The sequence below is a fragment of the Chinchilla lanigera genome, unplaced genomic scaffold (genome assembly GCF_000276665.1).
Source record: "Chinchilla lanigera isolate Chin_1 unplaced genomic scaffold, ChiLan1.0 scaffold00171, whole genome shotgun sequence".
NCBI classification, from domain to species: domain Eukaryota; kingdom Metazoa; phylum Chordata; class Mammalia; order Rodentia; family Chinchillidae; genus Chinchilla; species Chinchilla lanigera.
Genome location: NW_004955572.1, coordinates 636 through 9,725, shown reverse-complemented (window position 1 = coordinate 9,725; position 9,090 = coordinate 636). Strand labels below are relative to the sequence as shown.

At 38.8% G+C, this 9,090-nt stretch overlaps 1 pseudogene; it reads right to left on the bottom strand.

The window, feature by feature from the left end:
- Nucleotides 1-7,330: 7,330 nt before the first annotated feature.
- LOC102029019 lies at nt 7,331-8,826 on the bottom strand (annotated as a pseudogene).
- Nucleotides 8,827-9,090: the final 264 nt, after the last annotated feature.

Sequence of the window (9,090 nt, the reverse complement as noted above, 5' to 3'; positions counted from 1 at the left end):
TATATTATTCTACATATATTATTCTATATATATATATATTATTTTTTCAAAATAAATAGTCAACTTAAAGTTTCTGCATTTCTATGAAAATTAAGAAAGAATACTAAAACATGAATTGATCTGTATGTATGTCAAACCTGCTCTAATTTCTAAGGGCTACAGTTTGTTTTGTATGTGGTTTTGCGTGTCTCCCAAGGGTTGACTGCAATTAAAGGCTTGGTCCAAATGTAGCATTATCAGAAAATAGTGGAAACTTTGCAAAGTCCTCAAAATACTGAGTCAAGAGGTATTTCTCATGTGAACCTTTCAATAGTACTTGTGTGACCCCTCTGGTTGTTGTCTTGAGATGACTTGATGAAAACAGCATATTTAGCCGCATCCATCTTCTTTCTCTCTGCTCCTATTGAAATATGACTATTTTCTCCTATATCTGCTGTTGCCTTAATATCCAACCAGCATTTACACTCATCAGAGATCAAATAAAAAAGACTCCCGATTTTTGACATTGAACCTCCTACATTTCTTTATATGTAGCCTCTGCCAGTATTTAATTATAGCAACAAAAGTTGATTAATAAAATATATTTGACAATTTTAAAAGAATTTTTCAGAAATTGCTTTCATTTCTGAAGTACTGATGATTGTTTTTACCATTTTGTCAGACTGATGAATTATTTTGTAGCTCTTACAATAGCGTGACACTCTTTTACAGGGTGACTATCTTTGGCAGAGTAGGAAACATAATGATGCTGAATAGTTGGTCTTAGCAACCCTAAACAAACTATTGAAGGAAAACAATGAGCTCAAAACATCCCTAGGAAGTCTAAAGCCTTCTGGCTCTGAGGACAAATCATAAAGGAAAATATGGAGCTAAAAGATTCAATTTAACAGCTCCAAACACACATAAGAAATTCAAAAGCTTCTAATGTGTCTTGAAAGAAAATCTACTCTTTCTAGCCACAGGGCTGAGATTGCAGAAACCCAAACACAGGCCCTCATAAATTGTATGTTTGAACTACAGTGTAAGTTTAATGCTCAGCCTTAAAGAGTATCCGAAGCAAAGGTGAGGGCACTGACTGCAAATATATAGGATCCCAAGAACGGGGTCAGAGACATGTAGGGGGGCTCCTGATGAAGCTGAGGATGTCAAATTTCTAGATACTTATGAGATTATTTTGCCAGAAGTGTAGATTTCCCTACACACAATGGCAGGGACATCCCCACCCCCACCCATTGCAAGGGTTGGCCTCTTCTAGTATACCTGGGGAAACCTCCTGTGTTGACCAGACATGGTAATGCTGACACACCTCAGAACCCACCCTCAAAACCAATTTTTGCCTCTAGGCCCATAGCCAGGCTCAAATCTCAGATGGCCCCTTAGGGTGAGGTAGACAGTGTTACCTATGAGGAGGTTGTTATTCTCCCAAAGAACTTCTTGAGTTTTCTCTTATAAGTACAAGCCTAATAAGAAAATGTGGGAATGGATTTCATGATAGTGGGATAATCGTGGCAAAAGTATATACCTGGAGCAGGGTGAGTTTTTTTATATGGGCCCATTAAGCAGGGATTCTGAATTTAATATTGTCGCTTGTAAAAAAGCTGTTAATTGTTTATTTGGCTGGTTGGCAAAGTATGGAACAAAAGATGGCCCAGTGTGAATGAGTCAGAGATGCCTGAGAGTTCATGGCTTACTGTTGCTTAGGGGATTCGGAGGCTTAGAGAGATGGGAATGCTGGAATGGTTCTGTCAAGTTTAAACTAATCCTCCACACTGGGATGATCCAGAAAATGTACCCTTCAGTAAAACCTTAAACAGATTCGTGAAGAGAGCACCAGCACCCCTGAAGAGCCTGTTATTGCTCTTCTCTGTATGCCAGATCTTACAGTGGGGACTGCAGTTCCTCAGCTGGGAAATTTAAGTGATATGGGCTTCACTGGATCCTGGAGCAGAGGTCAATCGGCAGCATTTAATCACCAAAGGCAGTGCCCATGAACTTATGATAATGGACAGAGAAGCAGAACAATGTCTAGAATAATCTGGTATGTGTAGACTTATAGTGTTGACTAATCAGCTATGGTGCTCCAAAAAGTGAAATAGATGGAAGGCTACACAATGTTTTATTAGGTTTATATAATCAAAAATATTTCAGGGCAAATGAACAGAAACCTACTTGAAATTGTGGTACAGGGAAACATGACCCCTCAACTAGTTGCCAGATTTGAGCCAGTTTACCGAATCAGGCCCCTTGAATGAAGGGGAAGCCAGGTCCCCTTGCAGAAGGATCCTGATACACCAAAAATTTTACAGTCAATCTTTCTTCCATCCTTTCCCAGAAGGACCTAAGGCTTTTTGCCCAAGTGACTGTATAGTGAGAGAAATGAAATGATCAGACACTTTGAGGACACTGGACACTCCTTCTGAACTTACACTGATTTCAAGGAATCCAAAATGTTATTATGGTCCTCCAATAAAAGTAAGGGACTATGGCAGTCAGATAATCAATGGTGTGTTAGCAAATGTCTGACTCATGTGGGTCCAGTAGGTGGTTGAGTCCATCCTGTAGTCATTTCCCCTGTTCCAGAATGCATAATTAAGATAGATATACTTACTACTTGGCAGAATCCTCACACTGTTTCCCCAATCTGTAGTGTAAGGGCTATTATGGTAAGAAAGGGCAAATGGAAGCCATTAGTTACCTTTGCTTGGTAAAATAGTAAAAGCAGTATTGCATTCCTAGAGGGATTCAGGAGATTTGTGCCTCCATCAGGGACTTGAAGGTCCCCACCATATCTCCATTTAATTCTCCCATTTGGCCTATGCAGAATATGGATGCATCCTAGAAAATTATGGTACATTATCAAAAACTGAATCAAGTGGTGACTCCAATTGCAGCTGTGGTACCAGATGTGGTTTCCTTGCTTGAGCAGATTAACACATCTCCTGGTACTTGATATGCAGCTATTGACTTGGCAAATGCCTTCTTCTCCATCATAAGGACCATCAGAAACAATTTGCTTTCAGCTGACAAGGCCAGCAATATAGCTTCACTGTCCTGCCTCAGAGTTATATTAACTTTCCAGTCCTGTGTCATAGCTTAGTTCATAAGGATCTTGATCACCTTTCTCTCCCACAAGATATTACACTGGTCCATTACATTGATGATGTTTTGCTGATTGGACCAAGTGAGCAGGAAGTAGCAATGACCCTGAATTTGTTAGTAAATCTTTTGAGAGCGAGAAGATGGGAAATAAATCCAACAAAAATTCAGTCCTTCTATCTCAGTGAAATTTCTAGGTGTCCAGTGGAGTGAGGCATGTAAAGATATTCCCTTTTAAGGTAAAAGATAAATTGTTAGATCTGGCTTCCCATAAAACCAAAAAAGAGGCACAGTGCCTAGTGGGCCTATTTGGATTTTGGAGGCAACATGTCACTCACTTTGGTGTCTTACTCTGACCCATTTTCCAAGTGACTCAGAAAGCTGCTAGTTTTTAGTGGGGCCCAGAACAATAAAAGGCTCTACAACAGCTTCAGGCTGCCTTGAAGGCTGACTTGCTACTGGGACAATATGACCCAGCATGTCCAATTGTACTAGAAGTGTGAGTGGCAGGTAGAGATGCTGTTTGGTGTCTCTGACAGACCCCTCCATAGGTGAATTGCAGTGGAGGCTTTTAGGATTTTGGAGTAAGGCTCCAACATAATTTGCGGGCAACTACTGTCCCAACCCTCCTTTAATGGACCTTGAGGTAAACTGAATGCTTGACCATGGTACACAAGGTCATCATATTACCTGAGTTGCCTATCATGACCTGGGTATTATCTGATCCACTGAATCTTCAGGTTGGACATGTAAAGAAACAGTCTATCATTAAATGGAAATGGTATATTTGTGATCGAGCCAGGGAAGGTCCAGAGGATACAAATAAATTACATGAGGAAGTTTCCCAAATACCTATGGCTCCTATGTCTGATATATTGCCATCTGTATCCCAGCATGCACCTAGGTGTGCCATATGATCAGCTGTCAGAGGAAGAGAAGACTAGGGCCTGGTTTACAGATGGCTCTGCACATTTTGCAGACACCACCCACAAGTTGACAGCTATAGCATTATAGCACCATTCTGGAACATACCTGAAGGACAGTGGTGAATGGAAATCATCATACCGGACAGAACTTTGGGCAGTACACCTGATAGTATATTTTTCCAGGAAGGAGAAATTGCCAAATGTCTGAGTGTATGTTGATTCAGGGGCTGTAGCCAATGGTCTGGCAGGATAGTTAGGGACTTAAAAGGAACATAATTGGAAAATTGGTGGCACAGATATTTGGGGAAGAGGTATGAGGACATCTATATGGGCAAAGGATGTAAAAATATTTGTTTTCCATGTAAACAATCATCAAAAGCATTCTGCTGGTGACCTCAGCAGAAGAAGACTTTAACAGTCTCATCGACAATATCACCTATTCTGTGCATAATGGCCAACCTCCTCTGTCAGCTGCCCCTGTCATTGCCCAATGGGCTCATGAAGAGAGTGGTCATGGTGACAGGGATGGAGGTTATGCATGGGCTCACTAACATGGACTCCCACTCCCCAAGGCTGATCTGGCTAAAGCCACTGCTAAATACCCAATATGCCAACAGTAGAGACCAATACTGCATCCCAGATATGGCACCATTTCTCCAGGTGATCAACCTGCAACCTGGTGGCAGATTAATTATATTGGACCACTTCCATTATGGAAGGGACTATATTTTGTCTTCACTGGCATAGACACATTCTGGATATGGATTTTCCTGTACTCAATATTTCTGCCAAAGCTACCATCTGTGGACTTATAGAATGCCTTATCCATGGTCATAGAATTCCACATAGAATTGCCTCTGGTCAGGAAACACATTTAGTATTCCCATGTCTTATTAAACTCAGTAGGAAACTACAATGACCTAATCCAGGCAGAATGATAAATGGCCCAGAGCCTTCTGGAATGAAACTATGCCTCAATCCACCAGAGAAAGAACCAGGACCTGCTGAGGTACTATTGATAGCCAAGGTGATACATAGTAGTAGAATAAGGTAGTTCTAAATACCAGCTATTACACCATGATCAGCGGCAAGAAAGTGGATTGTATTTGTATTATTTCTTTCCTAATATATTTCTAATATTATATAATACTGATAGACCTAATACTGGTTCTTAATGATTATTAAATCTGCATTATAATGTTCAAGTTATGAAATGATAAGAATAACATCACCCAAAGAAAACTTACCTCCTATTCTGGGGAGGGATTGAGTGCATTTCCATTTGTATATAGGATAGTTATAACGTGTTAGGCATAGTTATATCTCTGTATCTAGACACAGATTTAAAGAAATGTGTCTAGTCGCCAAGAAGACAAGGGATGGAGTGTAATGGTTGATTGTGTCAACTTGAGAAGTTTAGAAACTTAACTAAACTGGCTCAGCAATTCTACACCCTAAGGTGTAGAAGACTCACCTTAGGGCAGCTCATCACCTGGATCGTATAAAGGGGAAAGAAGAAAGGACAGATTGGCTTTTGTTCTTTGGAGGAGCTCCAGTCTTTTTCTTCAGCTTGGACTTCATCTCCTGGCTTCTAGTGCAGACTCTTCGGATTCCACCTGGGATCCTTCAGCCTTCTCACGCAGACTATTTAGCCTTCCACTGTAGACCCAGTAGCTTCCTGATATGGACTTCAGTGGACACTGAAGTGTACTCCAGACCTTGGACTGAATCCTTTGGTCTCTAGTACACAGACACCCTCTGCACTCTTCTAAGTCTCTTGGTGACTGTTGTAAGCCAAACTTGTAATTGCTTATACATTTGTACATCTTGTGTTATATCTCTTTCTCTAGTAAAATGCTGACTAAAACACCCACCAATGTGCTGAGGTGCCACATTATTCATTAGACACCACAATGTGCTTTTATTCCTCCCCAGCAGCTCTATCCTCTCAGTAATATCTGTGTTCAATTAATTTGGAAAATCAGAGGGTCAATTACCATGAAATTTCAGAGTATTGCCACTTCTATTTTGCAAAGAAATTGTTATATTTAATAGCTTGAAAATGATATTAGATATATATTACTTGTTTTCATTTGGAAGTTTTAGTTCAATAAAACCATTCAACCCAAATTTTAAATGTCCAGATTAGGTAATACATAGTATACAAATTTTATATACTCCAATTTTTGTGATGTTTTACTTTCAATTATCCTCTGAACATATTTTAAGTGAGGAATAAATGATAGTAATATTCTATAAGTTGTGGAACTTCAAAAACCCCAAGGAGATCATTCAAACTCTCAATAATTTCAACATTCTAGCTCTGTTGTGACTTTTTGGACTCTAGTGCTTCAGAAAGATTAACCTAGATACAATGTAGTCTATTTAACCTCAAAGAGTAATGTTGTGTTTCAGAAAAACATTCTTTCCTTAAATTTTAACTATCTCCATTTAAAAGAAAAGAGACAACCATACAGTTAAAATTAAATGTACTTCAAAGGAATGATAGTCTCATAGTTTTTAACATAAATCATATGAAGTGATTGTACAAAATCAGTAGATTTTTCTATTGGAAAATAGTTGATGTCACAGTATTTTATCCACTTAACAAGCTGTGTATTATCATCTACTCTGAAAAAAGGTGATAATATTTAAGATAACTGTTACTACCATTATTGTCTCAAAGGGACAGAAGAAAACAGCATCAGTGATGCAAAGCATGGGAGAACTGAAACATACTTCATCAGCTTTCAGTTGTTCAATTTCAATTATGATTACTCAAAATTATAACCCCTCCAAAATGATGGCTTCAAAAAATCTGTATACTATTGGAAAAACTTAGTATTTTTCATTAGAGGGAGGGATAGGGAGGAAGAACAGGAGAGTTTTCTTTAATTTCCATCATTGATTTCACCAACAAGTGTCAAAAACTCAAACCTATAACAAACAAACAACAGTGGCAGTTTCTTCATACGGAATGCAAAATGCACACATTCACATACTTACATATACATAAATATACATGTATATGTTTTCTTTATAAAGCTTCAAAAGTTGAATTACAACATGCAAATTTCTTCCATATACATGCCTAATACTGATAAGGAGTGTCTAAAATAATGGAGACCCTTTCAGAAACTCAGTAGAGAATTTTCCTGCCAAACTTCTACCAAGATCATTTAAAAAAATTGTACCTACATTGGTAATAAACATTTAAAATATACTACTAAAATGGCCACCTTGGATTCAGAAAAGGAAAGAAAAAGAAACATTACACAATAAAATCTAAACACTGAGAACATGGAGATAGCATTTATTATTCTTTTTCAGCCACATAATGTTGCATCAGTATTAAATAAGAAGTAACATGGCATCCAAAATATTTGTAAATATCACATTTCTCAGTAGCTGTCTCTAAATGACATTTTTACTAATCTGAACTCTACTTCTGATGCATCTGGACGATCATGAGGATTGACGGAAAGCATTTCTTTAATCAATTTTTTAATTCGCCTATTCATAGACTTATTCCTCACGGGTATAGTAAGTTCCATTTGGGGATTGCGCCTCAGTGCTACCCCAATCGGAACATTCTCACTTCCTGTTTTTATATAACTACCAAGGTGTTCTTTTCTACTGTCTCCATCAATGAATGTTAGTCTCTCTTGCATTGCCCAAAAAATTATTCCCAGGGAGAAGATATCAATTTTTCCTGAACAGCGGCCTTCCCATACTTCAGGTGCCATGTAGAACTGAGTTCCACATGGGGTGGTATGAAAGCACTTATACACGTCAACTGGTTCACAAGGATCTGGGCCAGGTGGTACACACAATTTACTTAAACCAAAATCTGCCAATTTCAGTGTGGGTTCTAACTCATTTCTATCAAGCACACTAGGACAAATAAGAATATTTTCCGGCTTCAAATCGCGGTGGATGATTTGATTTCTATGCAAAAATGCAACGGCACTACTTAATTGAAGCATGAAACTGTTGTTAGTTTTACGATTGGGTTCCCTGGATAGCAGGTATTGATTCATGTCTCCCGCCGAACAAAATTCCGTGACAAACCACAGATAGTACTTGTTTCTCCGGTTAAAGGCAATCACTCCTTTTAAGGATGTCTCCACAACTTCTAAGTAAAACGGAGCATTATACTCACGGGTAACCCTTTGCATCGCTAAGTTCTTCTGTATGATGCATTCTTCTAATTGAATAACATTTGGGTGTTTGCCCCTGATACTGTTCAGCGCCCAGAGTTCACGCAGTGCTAATTCAGTATTTTCCGGTGTTCGGCATCGTACTTTCTTTATCGCAACCCTTGTAGAAGCACCTCTGACGACGGCTTCATACACAACACCATAATTACCTCGGCCTATCTCCCTTACTAGATCATACGACTGTTGATTACTCTCCATCGTCAAAGTCAATGTTTTTCCAACTAGTTGTTTTTCCTTCTCATGAACTCTGCAGGCCGGTAGTGCAGCTCACGCCTCCACTGCCAACGCTTCCAAGCAGAGTCTGATTTGTAGCTAAGTTTCAAGTTTCTTTTTATACAAAAGAACTCAAGGTATCTGAGTAGTGCGTTAAAAACGAAGTTAGTAAAGTTTTCTTTTTAATACTTGATGTCCAAATTGATCAGGAAAGAAAATGATGCTTCACGATCTTTGTGATAGTAATCTTCCCTGTCCTTAAATCTACAAAATTATTCACTAACCTTCCCTAGCCTACTCTGCACTCTTGGAAATCTAATCGCGGTAACAGTATTATTGAAGGTCGATTGTTGTCTATTTTCTATTTCAGGTCTTCTGCTTGATAAGGAACAGCATAACAACATCAAATTACAGGCATGGAAGAGAGGGAGAAAGAGGGAATATGAGAAAAGAAGTCTGTGTATTTATCCGCATCCATTATTTTCCTTTTGTCTCACTATATTCCCACTTGTTGTAAGACAGTCCCTCTTCTACAAAACCTAACTTACTGTAAACAACAGTAATAATATTTTGTCTCCTCACTTCTTTAGGCCTAGGGGGATAATGGGGTCCTACTGTCATCAGTTACCGGGAAA